Source organism: Oryctolagus cuniculus, chromosome 6 (assembly GCF_964237555.1).
Source record: "Oryctolagus cuniculus chromosome 6, mOryCun1.1, whole genome shotgun sequence".
NCBI lineage: Eukaryota > Metazoa > Chordata > Mammalia > Lagomorpha > Leporidae > Oryctolagus > Oryctolagus cuniculus.
The window spans coordinates 932,650-946,527 of NC_091437.1; the positions used below are offsets into that span (position 1 = coordinate 932,650).

At 46.4% G+C, this 13,878-nt stretch overlaps 1 pseudogene; it reads right to left on the bottom strand.

Annotated features, from left to right (window-relative positions):
• Positions 1-3,514: 3,514 nt before the first annotated feature.
• Positions 3,515-5,726, bottom strand: LOC100339366 (olfactory receptor 2T6-like; annotated as a pseudogene).
• Between the last annotated feature and the right edge of the window lie 8,152 nt (positions 5,727-13,878).

A 13,878-nucleotide genomic window follows, 5' to 3' on the forward strand; every position in this document is an offset into this window, starting at 1 on the left:
CTGTCCTGCCATGACGGTGGTTTAACCGGATCATTTTGCCTGGCTATTCAGGCAACGCTTATCCCCTGGAAAAAGATGTGAAAGCTTACAAATGCTTCCCTCCCTATAAAACCAGGGAAAGTCATCAAAAGCCTCATACGGCATCTACCTTTGCAAAACTGCTTTCCACTGTGTGTGCAGGTGTGTGACGTGCTGGTGTGCTTACACACACATACACATACAACCAAAGAGACTTCACAAAGTGTGTAGGAAATGGACTTAAAAGATAAACTTAGTTTGGCCTAACAAGTTTCTGAAATGCACACATACCTGCGTCCATTCTGCGCATTCTCCATGCATTTTCTGGAATCCCTTTGTGGCTTTTCTTGGATTAGCACCAGCCATGTCACTCGCTGTGATGTGACTGACAGCCTCACAGAGCCGCTCTTCTCATCGAGGCCTGTACCCAGCCCTGTGGGCCAGTCAGGGACTGCTAACTTTCTCCCTGAGATTTGTGATCTGGGGGTGGGTGCTGGCTTAGCAGTTAGGATGTCATGTGGGAGGTCCATATTCCATAACCAAGCTCCTGGGTTCCAGGCTTGGCTCTGCTGCTGATCTCAGCTTTCTGCTAAGGCGCATACTGAGAAGCACCCATGATGACTAGAGCTTTGGTCCCTGCTGCCCATGTGGGAGTCCAGCATGGAGTTCCTGGCCCCTGGCTTCAGTCTGCCCTAGCCTTGTCTGTTGTGAACATTTTGGGGAGTGAATCAGCAGGTGGAAGATCTCTTTTTGTCTCTCTTTCTTTCTGTCTCTCTGCCTCACTTATATGTGTGTGTGTGTGTATATATATATATAAATTATTATAAAGGTTATGATTTGTATGTAGTAGATAGATATGCATGTGTGTGGCATGTAGATATGTATTCATGTATGCATGAGGTGTGTACATGTGTGAGTGGTATATAGAAATGTGTTGTGGTTTAAATATTCATATGTGTGTGTGGTGTAAATATATATGGTGTGCACATGCATGCTCTGGGTACCTCTCACTTTACTTTTGTTTATAATTAAATTTACCCCAAATATTGATTTATTATTGCTTCTGGATTTTTAAAATATTTATCAGTGTTTATTTATGGCAAATTTGAAGGCTTCTGATTTTTATATACTAATTTACTTTTTAATTTTACTGATCTACAACCTCTAATTAGTAAGTAATTACTATTTAGAATAATAACGTTGCCTTTGCTTACATAGTTATTGAATGCACAAACATAAATATTTCCATTTTTTTAAAAAAATTTTGAAGTTTTCATAATATGCATTATGTTGTCTAAAATTTTCAAAGCTGTGCCAGCCACCATGCATGGGAATGGGACGTCGTGCCCTGCTTGTGGCTTCAGCAGTGTCACACAAATGGCTTCATCACTGCACGGGGATCCAGCCCAGGTTTGAGACTTGCCAGGTCTTCTGTGGACACAGACCTCACTTTTCAGCAGCTGGTTTCCACCAGAGGAAGCCACAGTCCCGAGATGTGCTCTGTGGGCTCTGGGCACTGATATTCGACTTTTCCTGCAGACAGCCAAGGCTGCTCAGCTTCAGATTCTGTCAAAGGCCACGTCTGTCTGGGAGCTTAAAGTGAGGCTTTCAGTGCTGGGTGAGAGGGGTGATGTTTCCTGCTATCCTTGCGCAGCTTTGATGATCTGAACTACATGACATTTTAGGGCATTCTTGGGGAATGGTACTTGCTATGATAGATAACAACCTTCTAAGAAAAAAATATGGAAGAAAGTATTCCACTCACTCTTGTTTATTAATTTATTTGAAAGGCACAATGACAGACAGAGATTCCATTTGCTTACTCATTCCTCAAATACCTGCACCAGCTAGGGATGGGCCAGGCTGAAGCCAGGAGCCAGGAACTCCACCTGGCCTCCCACATGGCTATCAGGAGCCCAAGTCCTTGGACCAGCATGCACTGCCTCACAGGGTGCATTAGCAGGGAGCTGGATCCAGAGTATAACGTGGTCAAGAGTGGCGCTGGCCCTGAATGGCCTGCTTCATCCCCTGCTCTCAGTCTGCTAAGGCTTCACCCTGCAGTGCAGCCTCATCTCCAAAGGCTGTGTCCTCTTGGGGAGAGGGAAGTCAGAGTGCAGGAAAGAGAGTACTGTCTCTCCTGAACACACAGGTGGTGCAGACAGGTATCTCCTGTGCACGGAAGGGAGAGGAACATGTGATGACAAGGAAGTTCTGCAATATCCCCTGTGTGAGACTAAAACCACCTGATCCATGGTCTACAAAACACATGGGATTAACGGCCACCTGACCCTCATCTACAACATATGTGAGACTGACGGCCACCTGACCCATGATCTACAACATGTGTCACCACCTGACCTTCATCTACAATACACAGAAGACTGATGGCAACCTGACCCTCATCTATAACATGCATGAGGCTGACGACCACCTGACCCTCATCTTCTACAACACACAAGACTGACAAACACCTAACCCATGATCTACAACACACGTGAGACTGATGACCTTCTGATCCACATCTACATGTGTGAAATTGATGACCACCTGACCCTTATCTTCTACAACACACATGAGACTGATGACCACCTGACCCATGATCTACAACACATGTGAGACTGACAACCACTTGATCCTTGATTTGTAACATGTGTGAGACTGATGACCACCTGAACCATGACCTACAACACGTGTGAGACTGACAACCACTGGTATGCAAGAATTATGCACACCAGCCTCACCTCCTCTCCCATCCCCAAATACACATCACCAAAGCTCTATACCAAGCCAATTAAACCAACAGTTACACTGCATGCCTGCCCCCTCCTTACTTCTGCCTGGTGACGGTTTCTTGTGGCTTATTGACTGAAATACAGCATCAGAAGTTTTCCTGGTCTCTAGGAAGATGTTGTGAACAACATTATGTTTTAGTACAGATTCAGGTTTAATTCACCAGATCATACAGAGTTCCTTCTTCCTCTCACTATCAGCATATTGCTTGTCATAACTGGTGAGTCACTTTGACACGTGACTGTTAATTAGGGTTGTGGTTCACATTAAGGTTCATATTTTTTGTTCCATGGGTCCATGAGTCGTGGAAAAGGCTTCCCATCCTGTGGCCTGCCACTTCTTGTTGTCTGTGGTTGGTCCCCTGCCCTGAATCCTCCATGTTCTGTTTGTCCATCCTTCTCTATCCCCTGACCTTAGCAACCCCGGGTCTGTTTACTGTCTCTTGGCCCCACATAAATGATACTCAGTCATTTCCAAAAGCATCCCAGGTCTAACCTCCAGATGGAAAGCTGGCATTTCTTCCGATTGTGTACTGTTTTCCAGTGCAAACCGGTGTTATAAATGCATGTTGTTCACTATTTCCTTGGGAGAAAAGTGTTGAGATCCACCCCCAGAGTGGCAAACCTTAGCAGACTAGACACAAAACTGGATGGTAGCTATGAGGCACCCATTTCTCAACAGTGGTTGTTTGTCCCACAGAAAATACAACATAGTAGAACCCTGGTTTTGCATTTCTACAAAAACTCATGAGTCATTTTTCCCATGTGCAGATTTAGAAAATACTTTTTTTCCAGTTGCTAGTCAAAGAAAGGGCTATTTGGATTTTCTAAATCTGTTTCTTTATGTAAGTATTTCCTTTGAAGTCTTTCGTTTGTTTTTGTTTTTGTTTTATTATTCAAGAGGCATAGAGAGAGAGAACACTGATCTGCTGGTTCACCCCGCGGACGCCTACAACCTATCCCTGACTGAAGTCATGAGCCAAGGACTCCATCTGGGTCTATACCACATGGGTGGTAGGGATCTAAATGCTTGGGCCATCACTGCTGTCCCTCTGGACTGCATTAGCAGGAAGCTGGAGTCAGAAACCAGAGCCAGGTATTGAACATCGACATCCAAAATGGAACACGGGCATCCTAATCGTTGTCTTAGCTGCTAAGCCAAATGCCCTTCCCCTGTTGAGGTTTAACAGTGCTTCAGATGTCAGAATCCCCAAATATTCCATCGGTTCCACAAACTGGCCATTTAAATCCTGTAGCCAAAGTCACCGGTCTTAAGAGGACATTGAAGACGGGCTGAGTATGAAACAGTAGCCAGGCATTTAGGGACAGTGGTAACCACGAAATGCGATCAGAGCTGAGATGAAAGAAGAATTGGAACCAGTGGAAACAAAGGAGGAACAAAGCCAAGTCGTGTGTGCAGGGCTCTGGCACTGCTTGAGTGTGGAAGCCAAAATGGAAGCACGGCTGAGCCTGCTTTGACACATCTGGTGTGGTAGCCGCCACAGCATCAGTGGCGCTGTACTAGAATGAGCTGTGGAACAGGTGCAGTTCTAGAATTCTTTCTTTGCAACACCACAGGCCCCTTGGTGTCTTGCCACAACCCTCTTGAAGGCCCCTGCCACGTCCCTGTTGCGCAGACTATAGATGAGTGGGTTTAACAGGGGGGTGAGGATGGTGTAGAAGGCGGAGAAGACCTTGTCCTGTGCTGGGGTGTGGTAAGATGGTGGCAGCATATACGTGTACAGGGCGGCCCCATAGAAGAGCGTCACCACCACCAGGTGTGAAGTGCAGGTGCCCTGCAGGTGCCCAAGGCCTTCCTCTGGCCCTCCATGGAGCTGAGCTGGCACACAGTGAGCAGGATCCGGGCATAGGATGCTACCACCACGGAGAAGGGGAGCAGCAGCATCGCGACGCAGCACACGTACATCACCATCTCATAGGCGGCTTTGTCCCCGCAGGCCAGCCTCAGCATGGTGGGCGCCTCACAGAAGTGGTTGATCTTGTGCGAGGCACAGAATGGGAGCCTCATGGTGAGGGGCATGAGGAGGAAGCTGTCCAGAGCCCCACCAGACCATGAGCTGGCCAGGATGAGCCAGCAGACCCAGCGGCTCATGAGGACAGGGTATCTTAGCAGGTTGCAGATGGCCACATAGTGGTCATAGGCCATGAGCCCCAGGAGGAAGAACTCGGCCCCCACGAAGCCCATGTACAAAAAGTACTGGGCCGTACAGGACACGAAGGAGATGGTGCCCCGGCCCAGCAGGTGGTCCACCAGCATCTTGGGCACGATGGTACAGATGTACATCATGTCAAGGACAGACAGGTGGCTGAGCAGGAAGTACATGGGGGTGTGGAGCTGGGGGTCCACGTGGATCAGGAAGACCATGACCCCATTGGCCAGCATGGCCGAGAAGAAGATGGCACAGATGATGCTGAACAGGAGCCCAGCGGCACTGCTGTGAGGGAAGAGGCCTGCCAGGGTGAAGTCCCCAGAGAGGGTCCTGTTGCTCTCATCCATGGCACTGAGGCTGAACTGGGGGCAGAAGAAGAGAAGCGTGGGGTTAAGGAGAACCGCGAAAGGCATGGGGGGCATTTAGGGGTTTGTGCAGGTGCAGGCGCTGTCACAGTGAAGTGCTCCAGTGGCTGGTGTTGGGCACTCTACGTGATGTGGGTGTGCATCTGGTTTCCTGCCCATTTCTTCTTCTGGAAGAGGAGTTTGGCAGGTTTCCCTGGTGTGGTGGTGAGGATATTTGACAACTGATGCTCCAAATAAGCTGCTTTAATGACTGTGGACCATCTGAGCCTGGGAAGGGATTCTTCACCTGGAGTGGACTCCATGTATTTCAATAATTTTATTTATGTTCTTATTTTCAAATTTTACTGTTTTTTTATTTATTTGAAAGAGATAAGAGGAGAGAGAAAGTGTTTGTGTGTGTGTGTGTGTGTGTGTGTGTGTGAGTGAGAGATCGAAAGGGGGGGGGGAGTTCATTCACTGGTTCACTCCTCAAATGCCTGAAGAAGCTGGGGCTGTGCCAGGGAAATCTAGGAGCCCAGAGCTCAAATCATGTTTCCCATGTAGGTGGCAGGGAGCCAAGTGTTTGGGCTATCACCTGCTTCCTATGAGAGTGTGCATTAGCAGCAAGCTGGATCAGACGTGGAGCCGGAACTTGAACCCGTACACTCTGGCATAGGATGTGGGCATCTCAAGCAGTGCCTTAAACCCCGTGCCAACTGCCCACCCCACTTATTGAAAATGTGGATACGGCAGCACCATGATTGATGCAATAAATTCAAATAACCAAACAATTTAATAAGATGCTTGATTGAATGGGGAATTTTGGTGACAATTTTAGAACATCATTCCCAACTGGAAGTATCATTCCATTGTAGACACAGCTGCAAACTACAGGGAACTGAAGTGAATGTGATAGCTGTGTCACCCGTTGATCATCAACCAATCTTGGATTCCTCCACTCTGTTGCCGATTTCTCGTTGGTTCATATACATTTACTCACAGAGAGTCCAGTGCCATCTTCTCAGGCCTGGGAGACTGCAATAAGTAAAGGAACAAAGCAAAATATTTCCATGTGATTTAGGAGGAACCCAATAACCAAGCAACTAAAACATACAAGGGCTGGCCTGTGTCACAGCAAGTTAGACTGCTGCAGCTCGTGATGCCAGCACCCTGGATTGGAGTGCTAGTTTGAGTCCTGGCTGCTGTGCTTCCCATAAAGCTCCCTGCTAATGGGCTTGGGAGAGCAATGGATGATGATTCAAGTACTTGAGTCCTTGCCATCTGCATGAGAGACCTAGATGGAATTCTGGGCATGTGACCTCAGCCTAGACGAGCTCTGGCCAATGCAGCCATTTGGGGAGTGAACCTGTGGATGAAAATCTCTCTCTCTCATTCCCTCTGCCTCTCCCTCTGTTTTCTCTCTCGGTTCCTTTGCCTTTCAGATAAATAATTCTTTAAAAAGAAGACATACAAATAGCCAACAGATATATGAAAAATGTTCCTCATGGCTAGTTATCAGGCAGATGCAAATCAAAACCACAGTGAGCTCTCTCTCACTCCACTGAGAATGTCTGCTATCAGAAAGACAAAAGATAAGACTCTGGCAACAACCTGGAGAAAGGAGACTGCTTGTCCACTGTTTATGGGAATGCAAATTAGCCCACCATATGCAGAGCAGTGTGGCGATTCCTGAAGAAAACATTAAAAGCAGAAGCTCCAGATGTTGCAGCAATCCCATCACCATACAAACCCAAAGGAAAAGAAAACCCAGCACCAGGGAGACCCCAGAATGCCCATGTTTGTTGTAGCACTATCATGATAGTCGAGACACAGAATCAATCTCTGTGTCCCACAGTGGAAAGAGGGATACAGAAATTTCGGAGGCATACACAATGGCATACTATTAATCTATAAAAAGAACAGGACTTGGCACTCGCTGCAATGCAGATGAACCTGGGAGACACTATGCTTAGTGAAGTAAGTCAGACACAGAAAGACAAGCACTGAATGATTTCACCAGTTTGTGGAACCCGAAACAGTTGATCATAAGGAACAGAGTGCACAGTGATGACTGGAAGCTGGGGGTGGTGGAGGCGGGGGATGGGGACAGTACAGGATGCACATGAATAGGAGGAGTGATTGCTAAGGCATCAACACCCTTTCTAGTGGTGCAACCAAAGGGAACACCTGACGTAAAGCACACAAGACGGGGACCCAGGGAGGGAGACAACTGCTTTGCCAGTTGTCTTCTGAGTTATTAAAATGATAGGATCTCAGAATGTTCTTCCCCTTCACACAAATATTTGTCAATACTGAGAATGCTCAGAACCAGGTAAAAGACATGAAAGATGATCTTCTGGGTAAATGCATTCCAGGAACAAGACCATCCTTGTTCAATGTTAACCTCAGAGTAAGACACCAATAATCATTAGCACTGCAGGGATACCCAGAACCTGCAAATAACTTAGTTATCAACACACTTTCCAGGGAGGCATGTCTTACACATCTCACTCATACCTTGAAGCTGCATAAAAATCTTAACTCCTCACCAACACTGAAACTGAGAATCTTGCTCAATGGGGAAAGATGGGCACTAATCACTCCTCAGTTGGGAAAGACCTATGACCTCCCCACCTTTGACCTTTATAGGTGCAAGGTGTTCGGGTGTGGACTACTCAGGAAAGGGTTGGCTGCACCTCTCTGGGCAGCTTCTGGGCTGGGGCAAGGTCTTCTATGCCCCGTCTCACCCTCCGAGGAAGAAGAGGAAGGTTTTCAGGTAGACCAGCAAGCACAGTGCCTGGAGGAGCATTTTCCCCACAGTGAGTGGTGAAAAACATGCAAGCTTGCTAGAAAGCTAACCTTTTTCTGTCCGAGTTTTCTAGGACAGACACAACTACAAAGCCCAGCTGCCCATTAGGGAAGGGTGGTGAGGGAGAACGAGGGGATGGTGGGTTAGTCTGTCCCCATCCGTCTCACCTGTGGTCCACAGCGGTGACCTGGAGACTAGAAGGGGCCAACAAGGCTGGGAGGAGCCAAAGGGCTGCAGAGCAGGGGACCTTCAGGACACTCAGGTAGGGCACTGCTTTGCCTGCGGCACTTAAACAGTACTGGGAGGAACAGTGACTGGAGAGACAGCAAGAATCGGCTGATGGCGTGAAACTGTACCTTGCGTGAGGACAGAGCTTGAATAGCCCTCCAGGAACACAGAGAGATGGATGTTCAATGTTAAGAAGAAAATAATAGACATGGAGTAATGAGCATACAAAAGCAAAATAAAATACTCAATGATTCTAAAAGAATAATTCCACAAATTTAAGAAAATTATAAGTAAAAACTGAAGAAAGGAAAAATTTTATTAAAGGGACAAGAAGACCGTGGAAAGATGTCTCACTGAATACAAGGATGCACTCATGCATATTCCAGCAAGTTATTTGAAGTAAAAGCATCTAGCAGCTCGCACACAGATGAAAGGAAAGGAAAACAGGGCCACCTTCAGCAGATTGGAGTTCACACTAGCCTCAGATGATAACATCCACCAAGAGTGAAGAAATCTGCAAACCCCCAAAACAGAATTTGGGAGTTAGAACCCAAATTAGAAGCATTTTCTTGGGTTTGGTTTCCATTTCCAAATGTGTGATTGCAGGCAATTTGTTTTGCATCAGTTTCCCCATTTTCTCTGTAATAATATTAAGGAAACAGGTTTCCAGGGCAACCTCATTAGTCCACGGAAGTTTTTTAGACTGGTGTTGAAAACTGCTCTGTGCTCAGTAAAAGTTACTGATGATACTCAGACCCACTGGAGGAGCCAGTAATGTGTCAATCAAGCAGGAAGATGTTCTGAGACACATTTAGGTCTGACAAACACTAAAATTCACTCCACTGTTTGTGTAGATGAAACAAAACTGAAACTAAGAATATGGAAGAAACCATGCAATATCACTAATAGTAAACATTAATTCAGTTTTAATATCCATGTTTACCAATCACATGATTGCAAAATTGCATAGAATTCCAAGCAATTCACAGGAACAGATCTATCTACCTACCTATCTCTCTAAAAGCGGAATGCCGATTTTCTGCATAACACAGATCACGTTCCATGGAATTGGGGAATTAGGAAGCACCAGTAAGTGAATCCCGTGCGTGCGTTGCCCCAGGAGCTGAAGACATTGTCACAATGCCCTCCTGTGTGCAGCACCCAGAGAAGGGACTGGCAGTGAATGCATTTGTGTGCAATTGTCACAAGGCTAACATGTAGATGAGCCAGAAAAGATAGACATTTACAGATGGCTCCAACAAAGACAACTACAAGGATGAGGACAATTCTGAAAAGCACTAGCAGAATTGTTATTAATAATATGTGTGTATTCTTTTTTTTTTTTTTTTTTTTGACAGGCAGAGTGGACAGTGAGAGAGAGAGACAGAGAGAAAGGTCTTCCTTTGCCGTTGGTTCACTCTCCAATGGCCGGCGCGGCCGGCGCACTGCAGCCAGCGCGCCGCGCTGATCCGATGGCAGGAGCCAGGAGCCAGGTGCTTTTCCTGGTCTCCCATGGGGTGCAGGGCCCAAGCACTTGGGCCATCCTCCACTGCACTCCCTGGCCACAGCAGAGAGCTGGCCTGGAAGAGGGGCAACCGGGACAGAATCCGGCGCCCCGACCTGGACTAGAACCCGGTGTGCTGGCGCCGCTAGGCGGAGGATTAGCCTAGTGAGCCGCGGCTCTGGCCAATATGTGTGTATTCTAAAATACCGGGAAACATGGAAGAAAAAATGTATAATGTAGCAGCAAAGAAGATTCTTAAAACTATTAATTAGATTAGATAAGAATGTTAATTAGAGTTACAAAATTCTGCAGGACAAACACCCCCTTTCAAAAGCATGGATTTACTCTTTAAAGAAAGAAAGTGCAAAAACAAAAAGATAGAATTAAAAGACACAAATTACGATCCATACCTATTATATACATGTATTGAAATGTCACAATATACCCCATAAATGTGCATAATTACTAAGTGGCAATTAACATTTTGAAAATATTTTTAACAGATGCCAAAAACAGAGTGATTTGAGCGTGTGCAGAATACTATTTAAGGAAATAGTGAAATGGAGCAAAGAAATCATTTTATAATGTAGATTTTAAGAGAAAATGCGTTATATCTTTAATCTATTCCATTGGTCCGTATCACTGAGCCAGTAAGAAATACAAAACAAGAGCAGACTTACACGTACTCGGAGTAGAATGAAAACACTGCTTAAGTAAAGGAAGCTCAAAGCTGCGCCACAGCAAGCATATTATGTAGGGAGCCAAAGGCTACCCAGAAAACATTTTATTATTGCACTTTGCAACGTAACTGTTACAGAAGAAAGATGTGATAGAATAAAAGATCCAACCTAATAAGTTATGAAAACATGCACCTAATAAATTCAAATAAGAGGTGTACACACGTGGATTCTAATGTAGGGAGACTGGGTATCCAGGAGCTGGCCTCTGTGTGGAGGCTGCAGGATCAGGAGTGCCCCGTGCACCTCGCCTCACCTGGCATACACGCAGAACTGTTTATTTCCTGCCTTTTCACATGAGGTGGATTAGACTCTGGTGGTTACCAGAGACCAGTGTCTGTGATGCCCCTAGCTTCTGACCACCGCGAGTCCCACATGGCCCCCTCCCATCATCACCTCCAGCTTGCACCCAGGCTGGTCTGCCTGGGTTTGTCTGCTGTGTGTTTCTGTCTTCTCAAGTTACAGAGAGTTGGGGTGAGCAGTCCTCTGAACAGTCAGTGTGTACAAGGACACTTCATTCAGTTCAGGACAAAATGAAATTAAAACATGTTTATCTGGGTGCAAAAACTGGCTGAGACACATGCATAGAGTCTTACAATGCACATTTTATGTGAACGTTTTGAGGGTCCCATGTATGTGGGATATAAAAAACTTTGCATCAAAATAAACTTACGTTTTCATTCCATTTTTCACAGAATTTGCAGCACCTTCCTAAAGTGCCCCTAAAACTGAATGACTTTGACTCTCAGTCTTTTTCCATTGCAAATGTGTGCGACACCTCAAGGTGTCACCCTGTCCCCCAGGCTAATTCTGAAGACCATGGGGGTGGGAGGGAGCATAGTGTCTGAAAAGAAGGAAAGTGATAGGCAGGGGCCAGAAGTGCAGAGGAACATGCAGGCTGTCCAGTGCCCTGCAGCCTCACACCCAGCACAGCCTGGCTGACCCTGCCTGGCCAGCCCACGGCCACAGCTACGGGAGCAAGTTCCTGTCTTCCACGCGCTGCCTCCTGATGTGTTCAGAGCATGTCATAGGAAACAGTGGATGAAATCAGTTCACTGAACATTGGTGGCCTTGCGCAAGGCTGGAAATAGGATTTATTGTTTGGTCATCTCTGATCTGGACACCAGGCCCAGGAAGTGATGACCCTCGTCAATGAGTGGAAGTTTTGTACACAAAAGCCAGAAATACAGCCAACTTCACCAAGTGTTTCCATGACTCTTGCTGCTCCACTCCACTAACTTGCCAACATTTCACTCTCACCTGACACGCATCCTGAAATGTGCTAAATGAGTACTCTAGTAACCGACGCTTCAGTCCTGTCCAAGTTTAGCTCACTCTGCGGTCACAGCTGGTTTGTGCTTCATCGTTTCCAACCTTGTCTTCTCAGGGCAGTGTCCTCGCTACTCACATCTCCATGGCCAACCAGCTTTCCAACTGATTTTCTCCTCTCCCCCAAGTCCCTGCACGTCTAGCTCACGTTAGGCGTGTGGGAACTGAACATGCACAAAACGTGAGTTATCTGAAAGCATTACCCTTCCTTGCCCGTTTTCCTCTCACCCAAACCCGGCACACAAGAGAACAAGCATTTCCCTTACCCTGAGACTGGAGATGGCAGCTGATGACAGTGGACCCCTCACGGTGTACAGTGTCTCTCCAGGAGGAGGAATGCTGGTCAGAGGCGAAGTTGTTCACAGAAATTTTCACCCGAGGGCAGATCTTAGGAACTGGAGAGAAAAGCCGACCTCCTCGTCTTCCTGTTTCATGTCTCCATTTTAGTCTCTTTTTTTCCCTGAAAAAAAGGACATTCACGAGGAAAGGCACAAAACTTAAAAAAAGAGAGTGTTAGAAGTGTTCCAAGATGACCACTGAAATGCAGGCCTGGGATTCACACTGCAACACTGCACACTGGGGCACACAGCAGAACACAGCCAAGTTTAAAGCCCTGGTGAGTGACAGAAGAGGCCCCTCCCTGAGCCGGCAGGCAGTGAAGCTGTCCCCAGGCGGCTGTGACAGCCTTGCTCCCCACCTCTGGGTGGCAAGCACCGAACAGGCTCCAACCAGGGCTGCGCAATCTCCTCCCCAGGTCTGGTTTTAATTAATGATTTGAGAACAACTGTTGAATGGATGTTCCATGGCCACACTCCTTATGTCCCTCTTGCCCCAAGGGGGCAAATTAGTAAAATCAGGAACACAGCCAAAGGAAGGGAAGAGCCGTTCTTCGTGTGGTCTTTAATTCCTCACTGCAGCAACAAGTGTGAGCTCAATTCCCATCCGCCTCCTTGCCTTCTGTTTTTTAAGATTCATTTATTTATTTGTAAGTCAGAGTTATAGAGAGGGAGAGGCAGAGGCAGAGAGAGAGCAAGCGAGCGAGCGAGCGAGAGAGGTCTTCCACCTGCTGGTTCACTCCTCAAATGGCCACAACAGCCAGAGCTGGGCTGATCTGAAGCCAGGAGCTTCTTCCGGGTCTCCCACGTGGGTGCAGGGTCCAGGCATGTGGGCCGTCTCCTACTGCCTTCCCAGATGCATCAGTACGGAGCTGGATGGGAAGTGGAGCAGCGGGTAATCGAACTGGCACCCAGAGGCGATGTCAGCACTGCATGCAGAGGCTTTATCTGCTATACCACAGCACCAGCCTCCCGCCTTGGCACAACTTTCCAATAAACAGTCATTAACTAAATGGCATTGAGTAAATGTAATCACCAATTTAGTAAATATATCAAAGAATCTGCTAAGAAACTATATTTAGGCATGTATCGGCTGCACAGATTGATTGATAACTGCAGAGATCCAGTTTATGGAAACTGTTAAATAATTGCTATCAAACCCTTCTGAACACATGATCAGAGATCAACACGTTGAAAAGTACCCGGGTTGAGGATTCTTATTACGTGAGGAACACATCACTTCCATTTGGGAAAATAAGCTTCTGCTTTATTTCTAAGGCAACAATGCATTTTAGAGAAATTGAGAGGTATGGAAAATCCTTATGCAAAGACTCTACCTCAAAGAAGTAAAAATTAATATTGTCAATCAGAAAGCTTCACTGTGCTCAATTTCTCTCCAGGAAAATCAGACTCACAGGTCTGGAATGAACTTTTCTCGTGACTTTCTAAATTTAGAGTAAGTGAAAGTAATTAAAACTATCAAAACCACGACACTCCACCAAGGAGCTGGTGTTACATGTTGGTGCACAGTCTTACTTTCAATACCTTGTATTATAAGATGGGTATGCCCAAACTCTGTGTCAGTGAAAAATAAAGAAACTTACAAAAATAAAA